At 50.9% G+C, this 16,748-nt stretch overlaps 1 long non-coding RNA gene across 1 annotated transcript in view; it reads left to right on the top strand.

The window, feature by feature from the left end:
- LOC106732434 (uncharacterized) overlaps positions 1-16,748 on the top strand; it is a 94,793-nt gene that overhangs the window by 32,542 nt on the left and 45,503 nt on the right. The window contains exon 7 of the long non-coding RNA XR_012895703.1: positions 15,688-15,744. This is a non-coding gene — a long non-coding RNA (uncharacterized LOC106732434). The remainder of the gene's footprint in view (positions 1-15,687; positions 15,745-16,748) is intronic.

Genomic DNA, 16,748 nt, shown 5'->3' on the forward strand with positions numbered 1-16,748 from the left:
GTGGAGATGGCATGGCTGACTTCCCTCATGTTGGAGTGACATAGTGGATGAGGTAATACCTTTTATTGAGCCAAGTCTTGCTACTTTTGAGCTCCACGGAGCTCTGCGAAAGGTACTCAGTGTCCCAGCTGCAAACAAGGTCACAGGATAGTTTAGCATAAGTAGTTAACACATATTCTAAGGCAGCAGTGGGTAATAAAATGGCAGGGGTTTGCCCCGGAAGGCTGCCGCCCTATTTTTCCCTGCACCTCCACAAGTACAGGCGATTGCAGCTCCCATTGGCTGTGGATTGCCATTCGTGGTCAATGGGAGCTGCAGGAAGCATCACAGACTGGGTACCACTTCCCGCAGCTCCCATTGGCTGGAAATGGTGATCTTGGGGTCGTAGTGGACCACAAGCTAAATATGAGTCAACAGTGTGACACTGTTGCAAAAACAGCAACCATGATTCTAGATGCATTAACAGGAGTGCTATGAGCAAGACCCGAGAAGTCATTCTTCCGCTCTACACTGCACTGACTAGGCCTCAGTTGGAGTATTGTGTCCAGTTCTGGGCACCACATTTCAGGAAAGATGTGGAGAAATTGGAGAGGGTCCAAAGGGCAACAAAAATGATGAAAGGTCTAGAAGACAGGTCTTATGAGTGAAGACTGAAAGAATTGGGTATGTTTAGTTTGGAAAAGAGAAGACTGACGGGCTGGGGGGCGAGGAGGGGACATGAGAGCAGCTTTCAAGTAGCTAAAGGGGTGTCACAAGGAGGAGGAGGGAGAAAAATTGTTCTCCTTGACCTCTGAGGATAGGACGAGAAGCAATGGGCTTAAATTGCAGCAAGGGAGGTTTAGTTTGGACATTAGGAAAAACTTCTTAACTGTCAGAGTGGTTAAATACTGGAATAAATGGTCTAGGGAGGTTGTGGAATCTTCATTCACTGGAGATATTTAAGAGCAGGTTGGATAGACATCTATCAGGGATGGTCTAGATGGTGCTTAGTCCTGCTGTGAGGGCAGGGGACTGGACTTGATGATTTCTCGAGGCCCCTTCCAGTTCTAGTGTTCTATGAGCCTGTGATCCGGGGCCAATGAGAGCTGCAATCGCCCATGCCTGCGGAGGTGCAAGTGGCCTGCCAGAGGCTAACCCTGAGGAATCGGATCCAGCCTGGTATCTGCTCACCCCTGTTTGAGGTGAAGGGGCCCATGGACACTCTTGTAGTCATAGGATAAAAGGTGGGTCACTGAGTTTCAGATTGTTGCAATCAGCTATGACGGGGTGGGCATACCCTGCACTAGAACGGGAGGGGTGGAAACCCGGTGGGCAAAGGAAATCCCGTCCCTTCAACCAGACTGAGCATGCTCCAAGTGCTGGGGCAGTATAAAAGGCCAGAGAGCTGGGTTGGCCAGTGAAGAGGAAGGTTCTCTAGAGTCTAGACAGAGCTCCAGTGCTTCTATGGCCCACGTCCTAGACAGGGAGATGATGTGCCAGGAGGCTGCCACTACTCAGCCCCTATGGAGACTCGGGGAGATACCACTGCCGGGGAGCTGGGAGACCCAATTTCTACGTGGGATGACGCCCCAGCAGGACCCGTAGGAAGTAACCCAGGGAGGGTGCAGAAGCTGCTTTTCCCACCCAGGTATTCTCAGCGTGTTTCGGCTGGATTCCTCACCAACAAGGAGCAGTAGGCAGCCCCACCACTCACAGGGGCCTGGGTCAGGATCTGGTGAAGCAGGGTGGGCCCGGGTCCCCCTACCAGGGGCTAGCCCCTGTCATATTGACTCTGGCTATTAGGCCAAACTGCCCTGAAGCCAGGAGGGTTTATTGACTCTTGCTATTAGGCCCTACTGCCCTGGCACAAGGGTGTTCACTGACTCTGGTTGTTGGGCCCTACTGTCCTGGCACACGGGTGTTCATTGACTCTGGCTATTAGACCATACTGCCCAGGAGCCAGGAAGGCTTCCTGACTTCAGCCAGTAGGCCATTTTGCCCGGTGAGTAGGACTATTTGTGGACTTGCAGTTGTGTAGGGATCAAGAGACTTGGGGACTAGTGAGACGGCCGGCAGTCCGGAGACCGACCAGGCGGCGACCGCACCCTGCAATAACCCCATTCCTGTGAAGGGGTGGGCATATGCCGCCACATAAGCCATAAATCAAGACTTAAGACCAGGATTTTAGAGTCTAGCATAGCTACGAATTTAAGCTTCCGGGCTCAGCCATGGAAAATATGCAAATTTCCTTTGAGGAGGAGGATTACTAGGTGGGGATGTCTTGAGGGGTATTGACCATTGCCACGGCGGAAATATGTCTGCAGTTTTTGCATGTGACGGGGCTGGTGGTCCTCTGCGTTGGCGTGGGTCCTGTTATTGGTCAGTTTCACCCTGAGCTGGGATGTTCCCATTACCCAGTGGCTTAGGGCTGCATTCTCTTTCTTTGGCATTTATTCAGTGTGCAGTCTCTCTCTCACCCCCCCACACGTACACCCTAGTGGAGAAAGAGCAGAGCCTGCCTGGTAACTGATGTCATGCTCCTGCAGACAGCAATGGCTGAAGAATACAAATGACTCTAGCAAGGTAGACGTGAGTGTTTCTAAATTGGGACTTCCCAGCAAACTCACTTGCAAGGCAGGGCTCCGAGGAGAAGGCTTTCCTTGTGTGTACTATCAATCGGCACGAAAGCAATTTCCCCGCTCTGAGGGCAAGAGCATGAGAATGTACCATCCTTTCTAGGCATATCTGCGGATGGTTTTGCACTCTGTCCTCCCAAACCTAGTAACCCTGATGGAAATGGTATCTGTAACGAGCATACAGTGCCCCTCCACATGGCACTGTGAGAAACTACAGAGAACGGAGAAGTCATTCGGTAACCTCAGATTGGAAGAAATTAATACACAGTAAAGGTGGCACAAACTGAAAAGTCTGGATTAAAATCCCCCAACGTATTTGGATTTGGTTTGTAACTAAAATAGAAATCCTGGCCAGTGGCAATTTCAAAGTTTGGATCAGAATTTCCTCTCGGTGTGGGGGTGTGGGACCCAAGTTTGGGCTCACGTGGAACTAGGAAGGAGCTCGATCTGGCCCAACGACTCTAAAAATATGCTGGACAAAGAGATCTGCAGTGTGCCAGTAGGGGAAATGACTCCTTAGCAATGCAGATGTGAATAATTCAGTTTAAATACCCTGTCTTGCTTTTATTGATCAGATGCAATTCCTTGGGGTAGGTATCCTGAGGGGAGGGGTAACCTGGCACCACTATCAGGATGGGAGTTTAATATAAAGCAAATTAGGTGACAAAAACCGGCGGATAATTCAATGCAATGTATTTACTGGAGAGTTCCGATTTGTGCCGTTGAAAAATAGCTGAATTGTTCAACCTTTCAGCAGGAGTGGACATAAATCTGCCAGTTGTTTGGGCCAGTTAATCAAGAACAGGCAATGCTTCACTCCTACATACCCCCTCACCCAACATCTCCCCGGCTAATCGACTGCAACAGTGGAACTATTGTCCTGCGAGACAAACCGGGACGGAAGAAGTGAACACAGCAAGGTTCTAAATGAAACTCGGTTTCCTCTAGGCCCCACCCCCTCCCGATTTATTATATCTCAGGAAAAGGGGAAGGAGATTTGCCCTGGAAATGAAGAGAAGTTGTTGGTGGAGCTCAAGGCTCCCTCCCAATCCTCTGTGGTGTGATTATCGGGGGGCTTTCCTGACAGCTAGCGGCTCTGCTTGGATCCAGATGGAGAAACAAAGCTTGGTAACGACGTGGGTTTGTAAGCAGATTTGAGGGGGGAAGGAGGGAAGCCAGGCTGCTTTCTGGGAAGGCTCCAGAGGGTTGTGTCTTCAGGGAGCCCCTCTGAGCGAGCAGCTTCCTGTCAGATTTTACTCTCTGAAAGCGAACCAGCCACTTCTGTCCCTCATTAGCCCAGTAGTACTAGGCCATCCCAGGGACACCAGCCCTGCAAGTGAAGTGAGGGGGGATAAATACTGGAAAAGGAAGCCAGACGGCTGTCCTGCTTATCAGGACTTAGCCAGGAGCCGAGTAGCACGCCACCAGTCCCCTAAGATGGCATTAGCGGGGCTGTTGGCATGCAATCAGCAGGCTGATAAGCTGATCAGCCGGTCCCGCAGTGGGTGGGAGGAGTAGGCAGAGGTTCTCACCTTTCTATCTGAGCTCAGTAAGATGCTTGGTCTTTTAACCTTCCCCGGGGTGGCCTCTCTTGGCATGTTATCTCAATGTCCTATAGGAATGACTTTCTGCGTTTCTATACCCTATGCCATGTCCTCTAGCCAACAGTGAAACTCGGTCTCTTTCGTCAGAAAGCATCCTGCCAAAATTAATGAGCTAAGCCACTCTGAGAAGTGGTGGTGTCCTCATGCTAGCAATGGAGAAACTGAGGCACAGCAGTTAAGTGTGTTGACTAAGGCCACATAAGAAGCATGGCTGGTCACAAGCATCTGAGCCACAGTAGTGGCCTTCCCGTCTCCCGAGGAGCCTCACAATATGGGGGGAGCGATGGCTGAGAGAGGGAGAAGAAGGCCACTACTGAAATGTAGCCACTTCTGGTGTGTAACCTGGCAAAAAATGCGAGTGGAATTAAGAAATATCATATGCCGCTGACCTAGGAAGATGGGATGGAGTCAGCTCAGCTGGCATTTGGCAGGGATGCCAGGCTAGCCCGTCTGACAGTGATGGGAATGGTGCCAAAGGATATTAAATGATGGAGCGATCACGTCTTTGTCGTGCATTTCCGTCTCCTTCGTGCATCTCCGACGGCACAGCTAAAGGCACACGGAAGGGTTTGCTTATTGCTGATGAAGTGCCATGGAATAAATCACTAGCTGCCCCCTTCTATCACACCGAGGTCTGCCCTGTAGACTCCCCATCCAAGTTCTGAGCCAGAGACCTAAGAGGGTCACAGCACATCATGGATAGATTTCAGACCATGAAGAGTTGAATCCTACACTACAAGTTGCAGCAAGAGCACTCCATTGGATGCGTTGTCAGAGATAGTATTAGCCAATGGTTAGAATACAGGGTTGAGACCTAGTGTCTCCACCCTCCTCCGCCATTGCCTGATGGGCTGGCTTTGGCAAGTTACTTATCTGCTTTGCACCTCAGTTCTACCATCATCCTTCCGTACCGTACCAATCGCTATTTGGCAGATGTTTGGAGAGACTCTGAGATAAGCCACTTACAAAGATGCAAGGTTGTCTTCTTGGTCCCTAGGGGCTCTCCAGGTTAGGTTACTTCAGTGTGTGCATTCACCCATGCAATCTGAAGCAGAGATTTTTGTCAGCAGTATTGATGGGTCCCTATCTGGACTGAGGGTGTATAGGGAAGGCGGTGCTGCTACTCTCACTGTCTGCATCTCGAGATCAGTGTTCCCTATACGTTGAGTGCTTGGGCGTCCACCCAGAAGAGGTTCAAATGCTGCCCGGCCCAGCCAGCAGCATGTGTTTCTATTGGTGGTGCACATCCACACATGTCTTGGTGCACATAACAAAATTCATGCCACACATGGCAGGAAAACATTAAGGGAATGTTGCTTGAGATGGAGTGTCGTGCTATTCACTAGCTCCTCAGCTAGCTTGTTTTCTTATTTACTTAATTTATATTCTTCCTTCTGTTTACTTCACTGTTCATTTTTGTTCTTTTTTTTTTTTTCCAGTGAGGACCAACGTTGCCTTTGGCCCCTATTTGCTGGCAGCCACCTTTCCCTGGGTTTATGCTGTATACCCCAGCCTTCAAACCCTGCAGGATCTGCCAGCAATGAGCTTTCCAGCAGTTTCCAAATCTTTGGAGAGTCCCGTGGCCCATGGAAGTGTCAAGGCGGCCCGGTTCCGTTCCAAGAGCAGATCCAGGAAGCTGAGGAGGGACAAATAGAAGTTACATCTTAAGGAGGCTTCCCTGAGTCCTGCCACTGTTTCAGGGGCCAGCTCCCTTTCATACATCAGCCTCAGTCTCTCAGGATGACCTGGCTTCAGTGATCAAAAACCAAACAGTTGCTTCAGAGTCTTTAAACCTTAACAAAAGGAGAAAGCTCAGGTCCTCGGGCCACGAAGCTAAAAAGAGATAATCATAGAATCACAGAAAACTAGAACTGGAAGGGACCATGAGAGGCCAGTCCCCTGCCCTCACAGCAGGAAGAAGTACCATCTAGATTATGCCTGACAGGTGTTTGTCTGACCTGCTCTTGAATATCTCCAGTGATGGAGATTCCACAACCTCCCTAGCAAATTTATTCCAGTGTTTAACCACCCTGACAGTTCAAAAGTTTTTCCTAATGTGCATCCTAAACCTCCTTTCCTGCAGTTTAAGCCCATTGCTTCTTGTCCTATCCCCAGAGGCCAACGAGAACAATTTTTCTCCCTCTTCCTTGTGACACCCTTTTGGATACTTGAAAACTGCTATCCTGCCCCCTCTCAGTCTTCTCTTTTCTAAACTAAACAAGCCCAATTCTTTCAGGCTTCCCTCATGTTTCCTAGACTTTTAATCATTTTTGTTGCTCTTCTCTGGACCTTCTCTATATCTTTCCTGAAATGCGGCACCCAGAATTGGACACAGGACTCCAACTGAGGCCTAGTCAGCACAGAGCAGATTGAAAGAATGACTTCTCGTGTCTTTCTCACAATACTCCTGAGAGGAGGTGGGGAATTGTCCTAGAGGCCTGAAAGTAAAGTGGTCCTGCAGCCGAGTATGGATACAGCAGCGGCTCCTCCCTCCTCTGGTACAGAGACATCCATACTGATGGGAAGTGGTCATGCAGAGATGTCTCAGGATTAACAACTCCATTGGGCACCATCTTTGGTATGTTCAGTACCACCCCTGCACAGCAGCTCCAAAAACCTGCCTCCAACCCCCCCGCTAAGGCCCAGAGAGTTGAAATGATGCACTCATGGTCAAAGACCAGGTCAGCGGTGGAGTCAAGAATGGATCCTTGGACTCCCAATTCAGTTCCCTGTTCAGTAGACCGTGTTGTCACCAGGGCCGACTTTAGGAAGTGGAGGGCCCAATTCAAACAATTTCAACGGCGCCCCGCAACAATTTTGATTGAGCAAGAAAAAAAAACCCACACAAAAGTTTCAACAGGGAGAATTTTTTTAATTGAGAAGAAAAAAAAAACAAAAAAACCCCCACAGCACCACGCACACACCCTGCCACAGCACAGGAAAACCCTGCACTAAACTCATATCTTCTGTGGCGCAGGCAGCTGATGCACTCCGCCTCCAGGGCCAGCAGGGGTGGCAGATTTGTATAATTTTTGGTGGTGCCCCATTATCCACACTCCCTGACCCCATTAACCAAGCCCCAACCCCCATTAGCCACACCTCCTGACCCCCCTCGAAGGCAACACGAGGGGGCAAGATGGACACATGACCAGAAGTAAACGGTGTCATTTCACCCCCCTCGAAGGACTTTTCCCATCCTTCTCCTACCAACAGGGATTAGTTTGGCCCCCACCAAACCCCCCTCATGCAACTATCCTGCAATTGCATTAACCCAATGTGTGTGACATTAACACAGGGGCAGAGAGGCTGGGGTAAGTGTTCCCTCTAAGGGTGTGTCTAGACTACCTAGTTTTGTCGACAAAAGTGGACTTTTGTCGACAAAACAATACCAGCGTCTACACTACCGCGGAGTTCTGTCGACATAACGTCGACAGAACTCCGCGGTTTTGTCGACGCTGGTATACCTCGTTTTACGAGGCATAACACTTTCTGTCGACAGAACTCTGTCGACAGAAGGTGTTATTGCCTGTGACACTGTGTCCAGACTACGGAGTTCTGTCGACAAAGCGGCTTGCTTTGTCGACAGAACTCCATGTGTCTGGACGCTCTTTGTCGACGGAAGTTTTGTCGACAGTATCTGTCGACAAAACTTCCGTCGACAAAACGCGGTAGTCTAGACGTACCCTTAGGCTATGTCTACACTTGCAGCTTCTTGTGAAAGTATAGGCGTTCTTGTGCAAGAACCCACAGAGCAGCCACACTGCCCGCCTGCTCTTGCGCAAGGAAATTTACAATATGGCGTAGTAAGAGAGGGTGTCTTGCACAAGAGCTGCGCTCTTTTCTAACAGGTGTAAGCTCTCTTGTATAAGAGGGCAGTGTGGATGCTCAGCAGGGATTTCTTGTGTAAAAAACCCCTATGGCTAAAATGACCATTGGAGCTTTCTTACGCAAGAGAGCATCCACACTGCCCTGGATGCTCTTGCGCAAAAGCACAGCTCGCACATGGCAGTGTGGACGTGTTCTTGCGCAAGACCCCTTGCACAAGAACCCTTGTGCAAGAAGCCACTAGTGTAGACACAGCCTAAGAGTGTCCTCTCATGAGCAGAATGGATTTTGTGTTGTGCACCAGTACTGAGTTCATGTGGCTTGTTTGGATGTGCACTGTGGCACCCAAGTTATTAATAAATATTTTATAAACCTTTACCTTTTCCCTCTGCTGCCATGTCTCCTCCCCTTGCTCCATCAGCTCCCTTGGTGCCTGCGGCCCCCCAACTCCTCACCCTCCTTTGCTGTCCTGACTCCTGCCCTCCTCACTGTCCTCAGTCCTCCTGCGACCTGCCCCCCTCTACTAGCCCTTCTCTGCCCCCTGTGCCCACTCCTCCAGTAGCCTCACTTTGATTATGTGAGCTACCCCTCCTCATCCCCTCTTCTAACATCTCCCTCTACACACCTGCCCTGCCTCTTTCCTCTGGTGCTGGTTCCTCCCTTGCAGGTGTCTGCCCTTCAGGTTCACCCCAGAGTCCTCTGGCACCTGCACTTCCCCTTAGCCCTGCACCCTCCCGGTGCCTCCCCCTTCCCTTACTGCCTCTGCCCCCTTTGCCCTCTTTTTCCCTGATGCCCACCCCCTCACCACTCTGCCCCTGTTCCCCTCCTGGCCTGTGCCCTCACACATGCCTTGCTCCATCCCCACTTTTCTCATGCCCACCCCTTCTTTCAAGCTTTCTCCCAGCACCTCCCCCTCTTCCCTCTAAACCCCAATGCCCTTACCCTCTCCTCTCCCAGCATCACCCTGTCCCCCCTCCCACTGACACCTCCCCTCCTGCCCTTTTCCTCATTTTCTGCGCTTGGCCCCCCGGCATTTGTATCTCCCCCTCCCCACAAGCCCCCTTTCTCTCCCCCCTCTCCCACTCCACAAGTCCCCCTTCCTCTTCCTCTCCCCCTCCGCACAAGCCCCTTCCCTCCCACCCCCTCCCCCTAGTTTTACCTTACTCCTACCCTTACCTTCTGCCTTCCACTTTTTGGGGCCGGAGTCTGCGCTCGGGCCCCGGACTCTGAACCCGGAACCAGGTCACGCCCCACAATGCGGTGCCGAGACTTTTAAAGTCCCAGGTTGTGACGTCCCATCACGCCCCAGCGTATCCCCACTCATGGGAAAGCCGCGCATGGCAGCAGCAGCTGGCGAGGGGGGACCACACCGAGAGCCGTGCATGGCAGGGACGGGGGTGGGAGAACGTGCGGGAAGGCCAGCAGGTGGGGGCCGGGGACTGCTCCAGGCAGAGCCGGGGGAGAGACCTAGCTCCACATACTGCTGGAGCAGGGCCCTCAGCTCTCAATATTAATTTGCGCCCATGGCGCCCGGCACACTTCCAGGTTCAGGACGCGGGGCCTGATTCGGAGGAATCGGTTGAATCGGCCTAAGGCCAGCCCTGGCTGTCACCCAAAAAGGGCCAATTTCTGCCCTCAGAGTTAAGCCTCAGCTATTGGCTCAGTTCATAGAATCACAGAACACTAGAACTGGAAGGGACCTTGAGAGGTCATCGAGTCCAGTCCCCTGCCCTCATGGCAGGACCAAGCACCATCTAGACCATCCCTGTCAGATGTTTATCTAACCCGCTCTTCAATATATCCTGTGTTAGAGATTCCACAACCTCCCTAGGTTATCCATCTTTACTATCTGTATTACGGCTGTGCCTAGGGTCCAGTCCATAGACAAGGGCGAGGGGCTATATGCTCAAAACATGGAAGTTTGCTGCTCATGATGATCCTATTTCATACTAGAAACGTGTATTTCTGGAGGCAGTCGGTTTCTCCACTTGGCTATTGCAGCATGCTACTAATTCCATGGAACCCTCTGAGTTGTCAAACACTGGAAGAACTTGAAGGAAAACATTTGTAGTGTGGTGTGACTGACCTTTCTTTTGCTGTGTTCTGGGCCCGAGTGATAGCAATGCCACAAAAGAGCCTGAGAACCAGATCGGGAAATTCTTGGTAAACAAGAGAGGAAGTGTCCAATCGGGTTTCATCATCAAGTTCACTAAAAGGCAAAAAGTCAACCCCACAAAGGGGAAAAGCCAGTGAAATGTTTATTCTCTCTGTTTTGGTAACCAAACCATTTGCTAGTCACAAAGGCCACAAAAATCATGAGTCAGACTCCCCGGCTCACGCGATTGGCTTCAAAACCACAAGATTTGTCACCGGGGTTGAGTTTGGGCCTTGTGTTTGTCTTCTAAGATTTGAGCTTTCCAAGTGCACTCAAGTTGCGCTTCCAAGATCTTCTCCCCACCCAGGAGGACTAGGAACTTACTTTATAAAAGATGCTGAGATTCTCCCCTCATTGACTGCCTGCGACGATGACCCAGCGTGCGACCTGGCTATGCCAGTTTGCTGAGAACACAGCTGGAAAGCCTAGTGTGCGCATCAGCATGTATTCCAGGGCATTAACAGGCATGCTTCATTCAAGGACCCACTCCACAGGAACAGTCGGGGTGTGTCCACACTTGTCTTTACCAACTAAGTCCGGGTAACTGGCAATCAGTAGTCTGGGGGCAGCTCCCCGCAAACTCTAGTTTATATGCACTAGAAGGTGGTTGGTGTTGGGACGGGGAAAATGTGCCTCTCTGAAAGCAGGGTTGTAGGTGTAATTGGTTAACACTTTGTGAAGTGTCTTGAACAGTGCAAGCTATCAAAGGGGGAAGCCTTATTTTTGTCTGATCCGTCGCTTGCCCTTTAAACAAGTTGGTGGCTGGTTTGATTTTTTTTCTGTTCACTGTTCCTTTGGAAATGACGAACTGTTCTGTCAAGAGACAAGGAAAGCATAGGCCGAGCTCAGAATTTCCCAGAAAGGAAGAGAGGTTGCTCTCCAACTAGGCTTTATTGAATGTGTCAATTATTCGGCGAGGGGAGAGCAGATTTCCATTGTCCTATAGGGAGTGGGGCTGAAACAGGCAGTCACGAGAACCAGCCACTCGATTTCTAAAAGATTTAAGATACAAATTGTCAGGAGTCGGAGGGGGGAGCAGGGAGGAGACCCAGATGCAAACATTGTCTTTCCAGCTGTGGCTGAGGGAATAATTTCTTCCCTCAAATCCAATAGAAGTTAGACTGAAATGGAAAAAATATTAATGCCATGTTTCATCATGAGCGGGTCTGAGCTCTGTCAGAGAGCAGAAGACTGATATATTACCAGTTTGTGCTGGCACCGACCTGACACCACAGCGACTGTAGCAGTTACACTGGCGTCCTGCCAAAGGTTAGCTCTATAGACTGTCCTAAGGAACATGCCACAGAAAAATTGGCCCATTAAGGGCTCTGGAAAGAAAGCCGTTTTTATTTTCTAATCGTGCTGAAAGGTTGCAAAATATAATTGGAGTTGCTATTCTCCCTAGCCCGGTGTGTGATACCAAGTTTATAAAGAAGCCTTTGTCTTCCCAGAGGGTTCAAAGTCAGCACTCCAAAAGGAAAATGATTAGCAATTAAAAGCAGGAGGCTTGCAGTTTGACAGCCACTGGCTGGCCGAGTGAAAATATGGTACAAATCCATTTTTCTGCAGACGATAGATGGCGAGGCTGCTCAAGCTGTCTTTCCTAGCGGCGGCTAATGAACGTGTTCCATGTGGACCCACCGTGAGGGACTGGGCCTTGACAAAATGAGGCCAGACCTATAGCAGGAAGGCATTTGGATGCCACCAAAGATTAGGATTCAGCAAAGCTGGGACTTTATTCTGGATGCAGACCAGTTACTGGACTGATCCAAAACGAAACTTGGGCTGGATTAGACACAGAGCATGGCTGAGAGATCGGTAAAGTAAAAACGGAGGATGGGGATTGCTTGTTGTCCCACAGGCCTTAGGGTCTAACTCAACAAGCACACATATTAAGCCTCTTTTATAGAAGTCCCTCAGACTCAACAGGGCTGAGCAGAGCAGGATGTGCTAGAGATATGCCAATTGCTAGACCACACCGTTTTCATCCTTACTTCCATTAACGTCAGCTTTTTAGGTGGACACAGTTAAGCTCGGCCTACGCTTGGGAGACCCCCTCTGCCTCTCTAAGCGGGGTCAGTTGATGCTGTTTTCTACCATTGCCATGACTGGAGCAGAAAACCCCCTCCGAGTTTCCTGGCACAGTGGTAAAAACCTATAGGTTTAGCGCACCCCCTTCCCAGTGAAATGCTGCCGACTCAGCTTTAAGATGGAGACGGAAACTCGGGCGAAGCCACAGAGCTCAGCCGCCTTGGTTTGCGCGGCACCTACCGGGCTGTCTTTCGTAACAGCATCCACATGCCAGCCAATGCTGGATTTACAGGGTGCGAATGGGGAGATGACAGTTTGGCTTGGATCTCTCGGCGGAGATGTTTTCTGGATTTCGATGGTTTGCTTATTGTCATAATTGCCACGTGAAACCTGAGCATGGGACTGGAAAGCCTAGGCTGCTTCTGATTAATTTTAGAAGGAAAAAAAAAAAAGCCCCCAATTTTGTATTCATTTCTGCAGGAAAAGCAAGAGCGCACTGAACTGGGGCAGATTCTGAGCACGAACGGTGCTACCTATGCCTCTCCTGAGGAAAGCATGACCCCCGGTGCTGCTCCCACACCTCATGAGTTGCCTCCGGTGTCAGGAGCCCTTTAAGAAAACATCCCAGCACCCCCGAAACAGCGCAATAAGGGGCAACAGAGACAATGAAAGGGTCCAAAGGAGCGCAAGGACTGTCATTCAGCTGGGGTTTTGGCTGTCCCACTGGGACTGGGCAGGTGCCTCGGAGAGCAGAATCGGACCCTGCATGCTGGGAAGACAGTGCCCGCCAAACTAACCGCTATTCAAAGCGGAGGGGAGACCTGCATTCTTCTGCTCCTTTGTGTTTTTACAAGGCAGAGACATCAACAAATCAAATAAACAGAAAAGGCTTGTGGTTAAGGCTGTCTGGGGAGAGGAAAGGAATCAATCTAGTGGGTTATTTTTAAAGGAGAAGCCACCCACACCCTAATATTTGCACCCACTGATACTGGGCAGGGTTAAGGGATGATGCAGGGGATAGTGTGTTGCTGCTACCTATTTGATTCTTGGGTGCAGCTGGGTAAAAGGCTAACATCTGACATTTGTGCCTGCAATTCCCAAATTTGGGCTGAATGTTTTGTTTTTTTAAAATGTGAGCCCTGCGTGCCGTGTCACTGCCAAGTTGAATTACCGGGGTATCCAGATAATTAATACCATTTCCCTATTTAAGTTCACCCACAGCTACCTCCTCATTAGCTCATGGCGTAAATCACACATCGCTGGCGATTCCCGGTTGTCTCTTGCGCTCCTGATCAGTTTGATGTTTCCAAGTGGCTTGTCTGCCAGGTTCCTTAGTGAACGATTCCTCACCTCATGCTGAAAATAGACTGAGGTCCATAATCTGGCAGCAGGAGCCATCTGCCCAGCTGGCTCCGGCCAGGCCCCTGAATCACACGGCCTTTGTTTGTGCCTGCTGCACACCTGGCTAAAGCAATCAAAGGCTCCTGCAGAGCAAGGAGAGCGATAAAGCCTCGCTGAAAGAGTCATTTCATGGAATGTGCATGAGCCTCGTTAGAGACACAGCCAATGTTCTCTAATGCGCGCCCGCAGAACAATTCCCTTGGGAAAATGTCCCCTGGCCAGGTCTGCCAAAGTCATTTGCCATTAATTCCGCTCGTCAAAGACCTGCCTCCACCCACAGATGAGTTTTGTTCAGGCTCTTATGGGTCAAAACCAAGACCCTTTTTGGTAAATTTCAGAGTCACAGGACTGTTCATTTTTAAATGTGATGCTTTCCAATATTTAAATCTGAAATTTCACAGTGTTGTACCCATAGGGGTCCCAATTCAAAACAGGGTCCTGGGGAGGCCACAAGGTTATTGGAAGGGGGGGTGGTTTGGGCTCCCTATTTCTTCACGGCTGCTGCAGGCAGTGCTGTGCTCGGAGTCTGGTGCCCGGCCAGCAGGCGCTACTCTCTGGCTATCCAGCGCTGAAGACAACACAAAAGTAAGTGTGGCAATATCATGACCCCACCTAGAATAGCCAGATTTCATGGTCCTTGATGGATTTTTCACAGCCGTGAATCTGATGGGGTCCTAGTTATGGGCCTTCTATGCACATGCAGCATTGGACATGCTCATGCACCTTGTGAATTGAATTCTTTTGTGTCTTTAGATGTTTAGCCGGGTGCATTCACTAGAGGGAGCTTGCGTGTCCACATCTGCCAGGCCTGTGGGAAATAGCCATTTAAATGCTTGCCCAGCTGTGAGGTGCAAATATTGACCTGCGGCTGTCTTGTCCTTGTATCCTGCAGGGGGGCCAATAGACTTGCCGGGCCCCTAGGCAAGGTGAGGGAGGTCAGCTCCGTGCTCCTGGAAGGGGTGTGGCCTCAGGTGGAAGGGGCGGGACTGGGGCAGCCAGCTCTCTGCTCAGTCCATACTGTGTGGCACAGCGGTGTCCCCCCCAGGCAGCCCCGAGAGCCATCTGGGGCATGCTGCATGGGGGCTCTGGCAGCAATTTAAAGGCCCCGGGGCTCTGGCCATCACTGCAGGAGCAACAGCAGCAGCTGGAAGCCCCCACGTCCTTTTGAATCATTAGGCCCCGGGACAGTAGCCCCCTTTGCCTGCCACATTGGTGGGTCTGTTATCCTGTGGCCTGCACCGTGGAAGCTCTGTGGATTCCTCCAGCTACAGCTGTTTTGTATAGTGCGCAGAATCAAATAGATGGGTGTCTCATACCGGGCCTGCTTCTCTATTCCCCTGCAGCTTGAGACAGTCAGTTCAGTGCAAAGATGCTAGACGAGCATTTTAAATTCCCTCTGCACGGATGTAGCTGATGGTAGCAGCAGGAGGACAGATGGTTCTGCAGTGGGCTGTGGCCGGGTTGTCTGTCTCGTTTCGTTGTATGCTTAAGACAAAATGAAGATCATTTAACTGGAAGGGTCTGTTTGATCTGTTTACACATGTAAAAAATGTACCAACCCGGGGCTTGAAAACCGGGCCTTAAGGTGAATTGGTTTTAACCGAGCTTTCAATTACAATGGCAACTTGGTCTGTGAGCTGCAGATTTTAAATACCAGATGGTGCCTGAATTCACCTGTTTCTCTCTCCTGAAAGCATCTGAGCTCCCTATGGCAGAGGTTCAAAGACTGGAGCCTGCTCCCGCTAGCTCCAATAGGAATAAGATTTGGCCTTGTGACTGTAGAAAGCTAACAGTCAATGTAAATCAGTGGTCTCCAACCTTTTTACACCCAAGATCACTTTTTAAGTCTCAGAACAGGCGAAGATCTACTGCCCCGCCCCTTCCTTGAAGCCCCGCCTACATTACATGAGGAAATCTAATGTAAATGCACTGCGCAGGTGCGCAGTTCAGAGAGGGCTCAAGAGCTACTCTTGGAGCCCTTGAGATCTACCAGTAGATCGCGCTCTACTGATTGGTGACCACGGATGTAAATGATGCTGCCTCTTCTCCCTTCTAGGTCTACAATGAACTGGAGATGGGACCATAACTGGACCAAATATTGGGCCTCGTGTTGGTGAGTCACTGGGCCAGATGCAATTTCATTGGTTTTGATTTATGCAAATATTTATAAAACGGAGCATCTAGTCACACACTCTGCAGAGGCCTGGAAAATACCCCCCAAAATACAGGTGGGATCTCCCTGGTCTGGCAACTGAGGACTGAGCAGAGGTGAACGACAGAGTTTTCCAGACCTGGGGAGGTCCACCCTGCTCCCACCACAGGCCCGCTGCCCCCAGCCTGGCTGGGGCTGCTCTTCCCACACGGGGCTAGGGCTGCATCCCCCAGCACGCTGACTCTGGCTGGGGATGCACTCCCAAACACCAGCCCCGCTGCCTCCGGCCGGGTGGGGCCACGCTCCCTGCTGTGCCGGCCCCACAGCTGCCGGGGCTGTGCTCCAGGGTGGGACTGCACTCACCACCACCAGCCCAGCCCCTGAACCTGGCCGGACAGGGCTCTCTGGTCCAGCAATATCTGTGGTCCTTACTGGACCAGACAGTTCTGGAGTTTAGAGTGCAACCTGTACACTGTGTGATAAAACAGACCCCTTCCGGAGACAGTCCACAGAACAACCCCAATACCCCGTCCCTCAATTCCCCACCTTACCCCTCTCTGCTGCCGCTAGTGGGTAACCCCTGGGACTGCTCATGTGGGGTGGAAGTGCAGGATCTGGTGTGTGGTGCACTTGGCACCATATTCCGCTCTCTAAAGCTTTAGAACAGCTCAGAAGGAGGGGGGAAAGAGGGAGGGAGAGGGGAAGGAAGAGGGAGGGGGAGAGAGAAGAGAGGGAGGGTGAAGGGAGGAGGAGGAGAGAGGGGGAGGAGGGGGGAAAAGAGGGAAGGGAGAGAAGGGGAGGGGGAGGGAGAGGGAAGATGGACCTGAATTGAAAGTCCTGCCCCAGGTCCCCTGAACGATGGGAAAGTTCCTAGCCAGCTCTTGAGCTGAGCCTACCCTTCGGGGCATCTGTCCGTCCATCCTTTCTTCTGGGCTGAATAGCCAGGGGGCATGGCACACAGCGCA

The sequence above is a fragment of the Pelodiscus sinensis genome, chromosome 14 (genome assembly GCF_049634645.1).
Source record: "Pelodiscus sinensis isolate JC-2024 chromosome 14, ASM4963464v1, whole genome shotgun sequence".
Classification (NCBI taxonomy): Eukaryota; Metazoa; Chordata; order Testudines; family Trionychidae; genus Pelodiscus; species Pelodiscus sinensis.